At 37.9% G+C, this 12,939-nt stretch overlaps 1 protein-coding gene and 1 pseudogene across 1 annotated transcript in view; both read right to left on the bottom strand.

The window, feature by feature from the left end:
• MSR1 (macrophage scavenger receptor 1) overlaps window positions 1-12,472 on the bottom strand; it is a gene marked incomplete at its 3' end in the record, with an annotated part of 84,106 nt that extends 71,634 nt beyond the window's left edge. Inside the window, 1 exon segment of the mRNA NM_001082248.1 lies at window positions 12,461-12,472.
• On the bottom strand, window positions 1,635-2,473 carry LOC100340985 (mitochondrial import inner membrane translocase subunit TIM50 pseudogene; annotated as a pseudogene).
• Window positions 12,473-12,939: the final 467 nt, after the last annotated feature.

Below are 12,939 nucleotides of genomic sequence, written 5' to 3'. Positions count from 1 at the left end.
ATGGCCTTGTCTAAATATGATCAGAGTCGGTGAACTCAGGGGGCTTCCATAGCCTTGGCAGCTCATGACAAGAGCCTAGGGTGATTACTGATGCCATAAACAAGAATGTCAATTTGTTAAGTCAACAACAGGAGTCACTGTGCACTTACTCCTCATGTAGGATCTCTGTCCTTAGTGTGCTGTACATTGAGATTTAATGCTATAACTAGTACTCAAATAGTATTTTTCACTTTATGTTTCTGTGTGGGAGCAAACTGTTGAAATCTTTACTTAATGTATGCTAAACTGATCTTCTGTATAGAAAGAGAATCGAAAATGAATCTTGATGTGAATGGAAGGGGAGAGGGAGTGGGAAAGGGGAGGGTTGCGGGTGGGAGGGACGTTATGCGGGGAAGCCATTGTAATCCATAGGCTGTACTTTGGAAATTTATATTCATTAAATAAAAGTTATAAAAAAAAACAAATAAGAGTGGGAATAAGAGAGGGAGGAGGAAGTTTGTAACTGTAAATCTGTATACTTCTGCATATATTCCTAAGGACTTACTTCTAAGGGCACAGTTTAAAAACTTGTCATGGAACCCCAAATTCCATTGAGCTTGGTGATAAAAAATGTAATCTTAAGTGTTAAAGTGATCATATTAAGTTTTTAAGTGAACATATAGATAGGATTAAGTGTTAAAATGACCATATAAATAGGATCAAGTGTGGGGTAATTACAGTAGAGAGAATTAAAAAGGAGATAATGTTCCAACATGAGAAGCAGTCCACACAGCAGACTCACAGAATGACAATTGCTTTATGTAATTCTCTGACCACAGAATAAGCCTCTAAGGCTTCTTGGTCTGGCTGAAAAGTCCATGACAGCATTTCAGGCATGGAAAGCCAAGACACGATGGCAAAAAAATATTTTACATGAAGGATGTCTGTGAGTGAGATCCCAACCCAACAGAAAGAAGTAACCATCAAAGGAGGAGGTACTTTTCTCTAAAGGGAGGAGAGAACTTCCATTTTGCTAATGGACTTGTCTAAATATTGACGGAGTTTGTGGATTCAAAAGGCTTCCATAACCTAGGTTGCTCGTGTCAAGAGCCTTGGGTGGTTGCTGATGTCACACATAAGAGTATTAATTGTTAAATTAACAACAGGAGTCATTGTGCACTAACTTCCCATGGAAGACCTCTTTCCTCAATGAGTTGTATTATCAGAGTTAAATGTGATACTTGTTCCCAGTTCCTGTGTGTGTGTGTGTGTGTGTGCAAATTGTTGAAATCTTTACTTAGTACAGAGTTGGTCTTCTGTATACAAAGTTAATTGAAAATGAATCTTAATGGAGAATGGGACTAGGAAGGGGAAAGGGAGGAGAAGGAGGGGAGGGAGTGTGGGTGGGAGGGTAGCTATGGTGGGAAGAATAACTATATTCCTAAAGTTGTAAACATGAAGTTTGCATTCCTTAAAAAATGAATTAATTCAGTTTTTAAAAAAGTAATAAAAAAGAAAAAAAAAAGAAAAAGTCTAGTCACAAGATTAGGAATCACATGGGAAACTGAGTTTTCCTTGCAATTCTCATTCTTATTTCTTCCTCTTCCTCTTTTCTTTCTTTTCCTTTTTTTTTTTTTTTTTTTCCAGAATTTTTCTCATTGTACACTAGAGGCAACACTAGAGCCGAAGAAGAGGTTCTGCTTGTTGGACTTGGAGAGCTCGGCCATGCGCTGCTGTTCCTCCTGCTCTAGCCGGCTCTGGCGCTGTTTGAAAGCCTCCAGGGGGTCGTCCTCCAGGGCGTAGTGCTCCAGCACAGTGCGCACGTCCTCCACGCCGTTCAGGGCAATGGTCTTGAGAAAGGCAGACAAGTCCAACAAGACCCGGTCATCGGAGTTGCCATCCCAGGGCTGTTTTACGGCTGTAGGCGGAAGGCTTCCTTCTTGCAGTCCACAAGCACCACGCGGGCTGGGTCCCGATTCAGACAGGAAATGTCCTTCACGTGGTGCCCATCCATGTATCGTGTGGCATCCCGGAACAGGCGGTAGGAGATGAAGCCGTGGGGGTCCACGCTGTCGATGAGCGGGAACGCAGTCATGCCGGTCTCTGACGTGAAGATGACGATTTCATACAGAGGGGCGAGCTGCTGGAACAGCGTCTCGATGCCTGGGCGCTTCTTAAACCTCCAGCCTGTGGCCAGCGACCGCTCAGGGTGCAAGAGAACGCCAGTGAGCTCCAGGACGAGCGTGTAGGGCGGCTGGTAGTAGGGCTCCCGCAGGGGGTCTGGCAGGAGGCAGGGGCTGGTGGGCTGGATGATCATCTGTCTGTAGTCCTTGAAATATTTGTAGGTCCGGCGCAGCTGCTGTACCAGAATCGGATCATTGTCGAACTCATCAGGAATCTTGGCACCGTTTTCATCCACAGGGTTGTTTCCGAAGATGTAGACGATGCTCACGGTCCCGCCGGCCCCAAGCAGCCCAGCAAGCCAGGGCGCCTTTTTTTTTTTTTTTTTTTTTTCCACAGGCAAGAGTGGATAGTGAGAGAGAGAGACAGAGAGAGAGAAAGGTCTTCCTTTGCCGTTGGTTCACCCCACAATGGCCACCGCGGTGCGGCCGGCACACTGCACCGATCCGAAGGCAGGAGCCAGGTGCTTATTCTGGTCTCCCATGGGGTGCAGGGCCCAAGCACTTGGGCCATCCTCCACTGCCCTCCTGGGCCACAGCAGAGAGCTGGCCTGGAAGAGGGGCAACCGGGACAGAATCTGGTGCCCCGACCGGGACTAGAACCCGGTGTGCCGGCACCGCTAGGTGGAGGATTAGCCTAGTGAGCCGCGGCGCCAGCGTACTTGCTCCTTTTAAGCATAATTTATATTCTTTGACATAGTCTATGCCTAAGTCTCTTTGATATGGACTGGTGTTATTTGAAGGCTCAATAAAAAGAAATTGACAAGCGTCACCCCCAATTTTCTGGCAGTTGTGGTAGCAGTCACAAATTTACAATTCTTACAAATCCTAAAAGGATGGTGCTATTGTTAATCTGAAGGCCACATTTTGAGAACATTTTACATGAAAAGAAAGTGTATGACTTTTTTTGTTGAACACAGTTCAGTTCATTTGATTGATAGCGTTGGCATTACACCAACATCTTTTGATCATTTCTGATTTCCTCTAATGCTGAGTTATGGACTTAATCCAGCACTGGCAGCTCCAGGACACCACACTCAAATCCAGTCCAGGAAATGAAGGGCCATCATTTTTATGCAAATATCTATTCTGCTTTGAGGCATTGACAGGTAAGGATATGACTCAACTCCCGGCCATATATATTTTTTTAAATTACTAAGGGGATTCTTTACTTAGCATTGACATGCCAATATCTGTACATGCATCATTTCTGAATATTGCTTTCCATAAATTATTTGTTGATCTATGAGAGAAAGGGATATAGTTGAATAGATACAGGATCTAAGTCATCTCTTTATTCAGACACCGGCAAAGTGAAAGAAAAAATTGAGAAAACTATTGTGAAAATAAAAACTGAGTTATTTAAATCTAGACTCCAATTCTGTTTACTCATTTTTAATTTGTGCTATCATTTAGTGTTGAATAGCCATTTTCTTCAATAAGCAAAACAAATGAAAAAAACTAAGAAACTTTGAATGGTTTATAAATATGGCCTAATAAAGCACATGTCCGTGTATATTTGGGACATACCAAAAATATTTTCCTTTTAGACTGTCTGCTAGCTGTTTTCCCTTTTGTTTGCCTGTTTTCCCTTTTTGTTTGCCTTTGTCATCCCATTTGAGAAATTCTGACTCCATTTCCACTTAAATGTTAAGGAAACATCTCAGATAACTTACTCTGACTTACAGGAACAAATATTTTAGAAAAAAATGAAAACTTTTGAATTTAATTATCTGTAGACTGTGAACTACAGAAGGTCAGGAACTGTGTCTAGTTTCATTCTACCTTAAATCTCTAGAGACTAAAGCAACTGGAACATAGAACATAACAAATGTGTTTAATGAATGATCTGAACTGTCTTTGGTAAGAAATTAAGCTCATACCTTATCTGCCTTTTGTTTCTGAAATAAGATAGATATTTGGAAGACAGAAGGACCAAAGAGTTGTACTTGGTCTAACAGAAAAATTCTTAGCAAACAGATTTTTGTCCATGATTCAGATTTCTCTCTTCCTTTTTTTCTATTTTACGCTATTATCTGTTTTGACACATTCTTGGGTTCTGAGTTATACTGTTGAGACACTGCCTCAAGCTTGCTCATAACATGCTTTTGTTTTCATCTTGTCAGGCTGCTTTGGCAACTAGCTTTGGCCACATCCCCTTGCAGTTTTCATGGAAGCAATACCAATGTATTTGTTAGGACAATTCCTTTTTATTTGGAATAGTCCTAGTTGTGTAGGATGTTTATCAGCCCTGATTGGCAGCTTCCAAATATCAATAATGCCTTTTGGTCATTAATAATTAATAATGTCTGTTCCTCCTGGTGTGCCCCTCTCAAAGCCTCATCTCTGTTTTTCCAGATGCCCAGCTCTGAGAACCACTGCTTAACATGCATCTGAATGTGGATGGAAAGGCAAGAACTGGACAGTTTATCTGCAATATTTGCCTTGAGCCATTTGTGGACAAGACTTAACTGAACATTTGTTGTCACAAAAGCAATCTTCATGAGCTTCCACAACAATACAAATTCTTTGGGGTGGTGTCTCTCAAATCATTAGCTGTGTTTATATTTCTTTAAACATGCATTACAAACCTTTACTAAACACTGTATGAATGCTTCTAACAATAAAGCTTAAATGTTTTATTATTTTAAAGAGAGGAGAAAAATGGTAATTCCAGAATGATAATCCATTGATCTATCCTGGGTTCAATAAAGCAGCAAAAATATTTTTAACTGTGTATTTGCTCCATCATTGCATCAAGTCCTCTTATCAAGTCATTATATCAAGCACTGTGCAAAAAAGCAGGATGCCATGATCAATGTACATGGAATAATCTCATCCACCAAAGATCTTATGCACTAATGGGTAAGACTAAAATCTGTGTAAATATTCACTGACATTGAGATTTATGCTCAGAGGCAAAGGCATAATCAAAAGAGAATGATTAACTCTATTGGTAAAGTGGGTGTCCAAGGTAAGATCATAGAAAAGGTGTTAATTTATCAGGGCAGAACAAATAGCAGATATGTGGGGTGAGAAGATTATTTCAAGATGGAAAATTTGGTCAATGGCATGAAAGCATAAACAACATGGGACCGTAGAGTGGATTAGCATCAGTGAAGCAGGAACTCCAGACACAGGACCCAGCTGAAGAACCTGGACAGGCTTGTTACTGGTGTTACCCGACACATCACCCTCTTCTTACATTTTTCTGTTTCTGTGTATCAGTCTGGCTTTCACAAGCTATTCTAAGTACAACTTTGAAATTGCTGCCTATACAAATTAAAAATTATTTTTGCTTCAATATTACCAGTAACACTAATATATATTATATATAATACATATAATTATATTTATATATAAATGATCTACTAAATATTTTGTTTTTCTTCCTTCCACACTGATATAGAAATGGAGCTCTTTAAATTCTGATCTATGATCCCTTTTCCTTCTTTGTTTACAGAGATAATAAAATATAGATTACTATATTTTATAATAAACATACTGTAGATTACTATATTTTAAATAGTTGTTTCTTGGGCAGACCTCTTAACACACTTACAAACAAAACTCTCTAGCCAGTGACAATTGCTTTAGCTAACTGATTATATCTGGTCTTTAAGGGTACTTCAAAGAGTTCATTTGGGACCAGCATTGTGGAGTAGAGAGTAAAGCTGCTGTCTACAATGCTGGCATCCCATATAGGTGCCAGTTCATGTTCTGGCTGTTCCACTTCCAATCCAGATCCCTGCTGATGGCCTTGAAAAGGCATTGGATGGTCCAAGTGCTTGGGCTCTGATACCCACGTAGGAGACCTGGAGGAAGCTCCTGGCTTTAGCTTTGGCTTGGCCCAGTCCTGGTGGTTGCAGCCAAATAGGGAGCAAATCAGCAGACAAAGATCTCTCTGTCTCTCCTCTCTTTGCAATTCTAACTTTCAAATAAATAAATAAATGTAAAAATAAACAAAGGTTTCATTAAAAAATAAACAGAATTAAGAGATAAGTTTAATGAGAGAACATTGTGGCACACTGGGTTAAGCCACTACTTTTCAATCAAGCTTCCTGCTAAAGCACCCTGGGAGGCAGCAGATGATGGTTCAAGTTCTTGGACCTCTGCCACTTACATGGGAGACTTGGATGGTGTTCTAGGCTCCTGAATTTGGCTGGCCCAGCCCTGGGTATTGTAGGAATTGGGGAATGAACCAGCTGATGAAAGATCTCCCTCTCTCTCTCTCTCTCTGTCCTTCATGTAGATGAAAATAAACTACAAAAAAGAATAACTTTATGATTTTGTAAAAAGTTTTGAAGTCCATACACAGCTTTTTTCTTAATATGTATTTTCTGTGATCTTGATCTCACACACTACTCCTGAAAGGCTAAAGGATTTGGCAAGGAGACAAACACTAAAACTCAACAGGATGGAAAAATTAATGATTTTTTTCCCTTTGGCTGCCCTGGCATATCATCGGAAGAATTGTTTGTTTTCCGCAGCAATGAACAGGAGGAGCTGGTTCATCATGAACTGTATGAAACACTGATATAAAGAAGATTAGCTTAAATGTAAATACTGTTATAGGATTGTTGGCATTTTCTGTCATTACTTTCTTTTTTCTAGTCTTCATACTCTTTCTAGGAACATAATCTGCTTCAGTGATATGAACTAGTTCCTTTATGCTGACCAAGTTAATTTGTCCACTAGATCCCATATCTCAGAAAAGATTTAGATTTGATTATTGTGTACAGCCCTTGTCTATACACTTGAGGAATAGTGGTTTTGCTAGTTAATATTTGCGAGATTCTTTATTTAGTGGAGGGTTAAACTGGTGAATATAAAATAAACTGCAAGCAGATCATTGTAAAAATTAAAAGAAAAAATAAGGAAGGCGAAGGGGGATTGGGAGCATGGGCAGGAGGGAAGGTAGGGTGAGAAGTATCATTATGCTCTTAAACCTATATATATGAAATACATGAAATGTGTTCACTTCATACAAACAAAAAGTTTTAAAAATGTAGATAAAGACAACGATGAACTTTCCACATGAACTTAACTTTTCTTTCTCCAGGGTTCTTGGTGCCAGCATATCCTTTATTAATATTGTGGAATATGATAGTCAGGCATATAGTAAGATGGAGACAGGAGCTAGCAAAGTGCAGAATCCAGAAGTCAGTGATTTATTCCAGACCACTCACGTACAAGACCCTTCTTGGATCACCTGACAACTCCTGACTTCCAGAATCCAGTCCTTCCACTTTATCCCAATTTTGGGGGTTTCAGCTTATGTTTTATCTAACTCAGCCAGGCACCTTGAACAGTAGCAATGGAATAGGAAATTAAGGGGAAATCCAAGAGCATTAAAAAAAGAGGAGGAAACTAAAAGAATCAATAACAAATGTCAAAACACAGCACTTTAACAAAATATAAACAATAGGAAATATTTTTCAGGAAAAAATATGAGAGATATAAACAAGAGAACAAACATTTAGTCAGTGAGTGAGGGAAGAAGACTAGTACCAAAGGAAGTTTTGTGACACTTCAAGAGAAAATCAGGAGGCAGTCAAGGTCAGCAACTTTAACACCAAATAAATAGGGGGATTTCAAGGCATACCAGGACATCTACAACCTGCTATAGGGATTCTGAGCTGTTTCACTTGTGCAGTGGAGGCAGAAGCAGACCAGAGAGATAAGTAGGACATGTGTAAAAATGTAAGGCCTTGCTATCCCCCAGAGATCTAGTCCCGCTCATGTTTTTGTACTGAGAAGAGAGACACCGGTGCTGGACTAAGACAGTACAGTGAAGAGATTTTAGAGTTTCATAGGTATTCCTCTTCATCTCCCCAAACTTTTAACACCAGAGTATGCCAGGGTTCAGTTCTTCTCTTTTCTCTATCTGTATCCAATCTCTCAGTGATCTCATTACCCTTCTTGCTTAACATCATCTAGAAAGCTAATGACCCTTACATTCACATCTTCTGCACAAGACTTTTCAACCTCAGATTCATTGATGCACCTGCCAAATAACACTCGACTTAGATTTCTAAGTTGGGGGACAGGGGAGGGAACGGGGGAGGAAAGGGGAGAGAGAGAGATAGAGAGAGAGAGAGAGAGAGAGAGAAAGAGAGAGAGAGAGAATGAGAATATCTTTTATCCAGTGGTTCACTCCCTGAATGCCTGTAACAGTCAGTCTGAGCCAGGCTGAAGCCAGAAATTAGGAACTCCATGTGGGCGGTGGGTACCCAACTACCTTAGCCATCATCTGCTGCTTCCCAAGGAGCTCATTCAGCAAGAAGCTGCATTGGAAGCAGAGGTGCAGGGACTTGTGCTGGTACTCTGACTTGGGATCCAGGCATCCCATGTGGGCCTGAACACACTGTGCCACAATGCCCCCTGCTGGTTTGTTTTCAAACTCTATGAAAAAACTGACTCCTCATCACTGTCCAAGCCCAACATCCTGTCCAAGCCCCCTCATTTTTCCGCCCTTGGCTATTTTAATATCTCTCTCTCTGGCTTCCCACCTTCACCCTCACATCTTCTTGTGTGGATTTCATTGTGCACACACCTCCAGAGTGAGGCTCTGAGCACGTCACTCTCTTGCTCAACACTCCCCAACTGTTTCCCATCGCACTCAGGCCCTGACGAATCCAGGCCTCTTTCCGATCCATCTTAAATTAAAACCTGCTCCATTTTGTTTCCCTTCCCGGCTTGTTTTTCCACCCTAACACACGATATAGCCAACACACAATACATTTTCTTCCTTTGCCTCACCTATTGCACATCAGCTCTTAGTTAACTTAGATCCACAACACCGGATTTACATCTCTTTGTTTCAGTACTAGAGAGTCCCTGACACTTAGAAGATGCTCATTGCATACATAATATTAAAAACTACATGCACAACTATAAAGGGTCTTCAAAAAGTGCATATTATGAAAGTGTATATCATGAAATACTATTATTTATTATGTGTATTATGAAAAAACTATGCAGATCAAGGTCAGTGCTGTGGCACAGCATGCTAACACCCTGGACTGAAGTGCTGGCATCCCATATGGAATAACAAATGTCAAAACACAGCACTTTAACAAAATATAAACAATAGGAAATATTGTTTATATTTACATCTCCTGCTCCTCTTCCGATCCAGCTCTCTGCTATGGCCTGGGAAAGCAGTAGAAGATGGCCCAAGTCCTTGGGCCCCTGCACCAGATCTGGAAGAAGCTCCTGACTCCTGGCTTTGGATCAGTGCAGTGCAGATCTGGCTATTGCGGGCAATTGGGGAGTGAACCATTGGACAGAAGACCTCTCTCTCTCTCTCTCTCTCTCTCTCTGCCTCTCTTCTCTCAGTGTAACTCTGACTTTCAAATAAATAAACCTTTTTTAAAAAAAATAAAAAAACATGCATAATATCAAAAGTTTTTTCACACTAACATGAACTTTTCTTTTGATTCTATTCTTCCACAAACTTTTTCATGGCCCCTCATAAAAGATAAAATATTTAGCAAGATGACTGGATTCCATGCCTTGACTTATATCTCAAGAAAAGTTTGTATTTCACTCATGTGAAAATTTTAAAAAAAATATTTTACACATTTGAAGTCTCTTGATTGCATGTAATTAGCCAAATGAAACAAAAAAGTCTTTAATGTCCCTATTTTGTTTCAGAGCCACTTATTATTAGAATCAAATTATCTCAGCACTTTACTCAGGCTATCATAATTACAATGTTTTTTAGTAGTGTCAGAATACACCCACATGTGAGGTCTTTGAGAAGCCAATAAACAATTCATGTCCTTCTTGTGTTTACATGTCACTTCCAAATTTATGAGGAAAAAATAACTTCAAATAAAGTTACTTCTCTCACCAAATGTGAACACACTGGTAAAGGTTTATGTAATCTTTTGCATTTGTGTAATTCATTAAAAGTACATTCTCATGAGAAGTGAAACACATTTCTGCGATATCAGCATTTTATAAAGTGCATGAAGAGTTTACAGAAGATACAACAGGAAAACTCTAATGAAAGAATTTCAAGGTTAACTTGCTTGGAACTATACCAGTTATTTCCTTCAGTTTTTATAAAACAATATTAGAGTGAATTAATGAGAACTTAGGGTATAATTTGTCAGTCTACTGTGATAGCATAGAAAAAAATAATCATTTTCCATATTAAATTTGAGTCTTTTTATGTAGGTTCCATGTTACATATGTCACATTGCTGAGGGCATGGTATCCATGACATTTGTTTTCATGCATTTCCCTTAGATGTGTCTTAGTATTTTCATACTTTAAATGACTCTTTCAAATCTAAAATAATGAGCTACATAAAAATTCAACAAATATATGCTTCTCATCTATAAGCCATTATCCTGCAATGGAATTCTTTCTTTTTAAAATTTTTTCTCTTTCTTTTGGAAGGCAATATTTTACTAAAATAAGTAATGGTATTGGAAATATTTTCATAATTCATTATTTAAAAATGTTCCTTTAGGAGAAGTAACCATAGGTTGAGTCATCAGGTATCTACTGCCTAACTGCTCTTTAAAAAATATTGTGAAACTTATAAATATTTGTCATGTGTAAGTGTGACAATTTTAAAATCAATTAATTACTATAGGCTAATAATTCTTAGTTTAGAATACTTAGTTTAGATACCTGTGTAATTTTTTCTTTCTCTCTTTCTTGGGTTATTATCTAGACAGTTACCCTGCTCTTACATCCCCAGTGGAGCTTTCTTTTAATATATGTGTCCAAGTGTATGTAAATAAGCTCTTTACATGTAATATGTATTTACCCTTTGTCTGTTCATATTTGACATATATTCTTTATTCCAAAACTTGTCCCTGTTTAAATTTGTCATGTAATTCTTAAGGTCAGTTTGAACTTTAAGATTTTGAATAAGTAGTAACCTTGTAACATTACTTCTTTTTGAAGACAAAATTCTAATTTTTAAATACTATTAAAAATAAACATACATCTAACAAAAACAAAATTAACATACTTGTGAAACCAGCAGCTCTGCTCTTAAGCTATCTTTCTGTAAGAAGCATTCTATAAAGAAATGGAAACATTCACATTTTGTCTGATGCCACTGTAGTCTTCCTTGGTAGTAATGGACAAGCAGCATCAATTTTTGCATCTGAAATCTAGATTTGAATATTGGCTATGCTATTATCTATCCATGTGAACTTAGACAACATTTTTAACTTTTTTGAATTGCAGTTTCTTTATGAACATAAAATATTATTACAATATTAACAAATTATTGTGAGATAAACACAATCATCTAACACAGAAAAACATCAATAAGTGATTCACCATTATTTGAAAATCCCAAGTTTATATGATTTTCCGTATTTTATCCTCACAACCACTCCATGAAATATAGTAGCATTTTCTCTATTTTACAGCTTAGGAAACCAAGACTAGAATGTGTAAGTTACTGCTCAATATCACAATGCAAGGGAGTGGGGAGGAGGGATTTGAACACTAGGCAGTCTGTGTACTCCCAGAAAGAATATCGTCTCCGAACCACTGCATAGAAGTCATAGTCACTGCATAAACCATACATAGCCTCATGGCCAATGAGAATGTCAACCCCATTTTGTACTGTGTAAATCTAACTCATTGTTCAAGGTGAACCTAAATTCCAACATTCCCATGAAGAGATTGTGTTTGTTTTTTGGGTAGTCCGTTTCCTTCTTGAAGGATTTTCATCTTCTCCTATATCTTTATAATATTTATCTATAACACTTTCATGCCACTTAAGTGCAATTTGGATACATGATTTAGATCATCAAGTTGTGAAGACAAATTGTACTTTTTTAATCTCTTCCCTGCCTCTAGTTCAATGAAGTGTGTATAATAGATTTCCAGCCAATATTTGCTATATGAGCAAGTAAACAGAACAAAAGGCATTAGGTTAAAGCCAAAAATGTTACTCAAAAACTAAGGAAGGAAAGGAGAATGACTGAAATTTATTAAATTAGACTTTGAGTAAACCAGTATTTTAGTAAAATATGCATCATTACATAGCCAAAATCTTTTCCTAGTTCAAACACAAAATCTTTAGTGTATTTCACATAGATTTATATATATATATATACACATATATTTGTACTCATAGAAGTCTTAGCAGAATTATTTTTTTGTTTAAGACAGCCAAACCAAATTATTAGTAACAGAGTAAATTATCAGTACTAGAATTATTGATAATATATTATCTATCCTATATCACAAACACAGAGCACATACATACAATCAATAGAAATAATATTGGGAAAAACATTAAAATTAACCTCTTTTACCGTGAGTCCTAAGTAAGGCAGCACTGATTTATCCAGTTCCCTCTGTACAATTGAAACCTAAAATCTTTATCTCATAGTATTTCAGCGTCTGGTCCATGAAGAAAGGAAATGACACATTTGTGTGTTGAAAATTTTTCTTAGCAATGTATTTCAATAACACTTTCATCATTGTACAAGTTTGCAAAATCTAAAATTGTCAGATAATTCATTCCTCTTCCCATTTAGGATGTTAAAGAAAAAAGAGAAGTCACAAGGAAAAGAAAGAAGAGTTAGTAGGTTGATTTTTTTCCTTGTAATAAGTTATGCCTTCTATAAATTAATTATCCTAACAATCTCTCCTTTTACAACATAATGTTGAGGGTAGACCCCATGATCAACTGATTTAGTTTTATTCATCCTTTTTCCTGTACCTTTTACCCTTAACTTCAAACACAAAACCCCTAAAGATAGATTACATGACCTAATAAATAGAAGTGTCA

Source organism: Oryctolagus cuniculus, chromosome 2, assembly GCF_051225735.1.
Source record: "Oryctolagus cuniculus isolate XC-2025 breed Fujian yellow rabbit chromosome 2, ASM5122573v1, whole genome shotgun sequence".
In the NCBI taxonomy this organism is placed as follows: Eukaryota; Metazoa; Chordata; class Mammalia; order Lagomorpha; family Leporidae; genus Oryctolagus; species Oryctolagus cuniculus.
The sequence above is the reverse complement of the archived record's forward strand: the minus strand, read 5'-3'. Positions and strand labels throughout refer to the sequence as shown.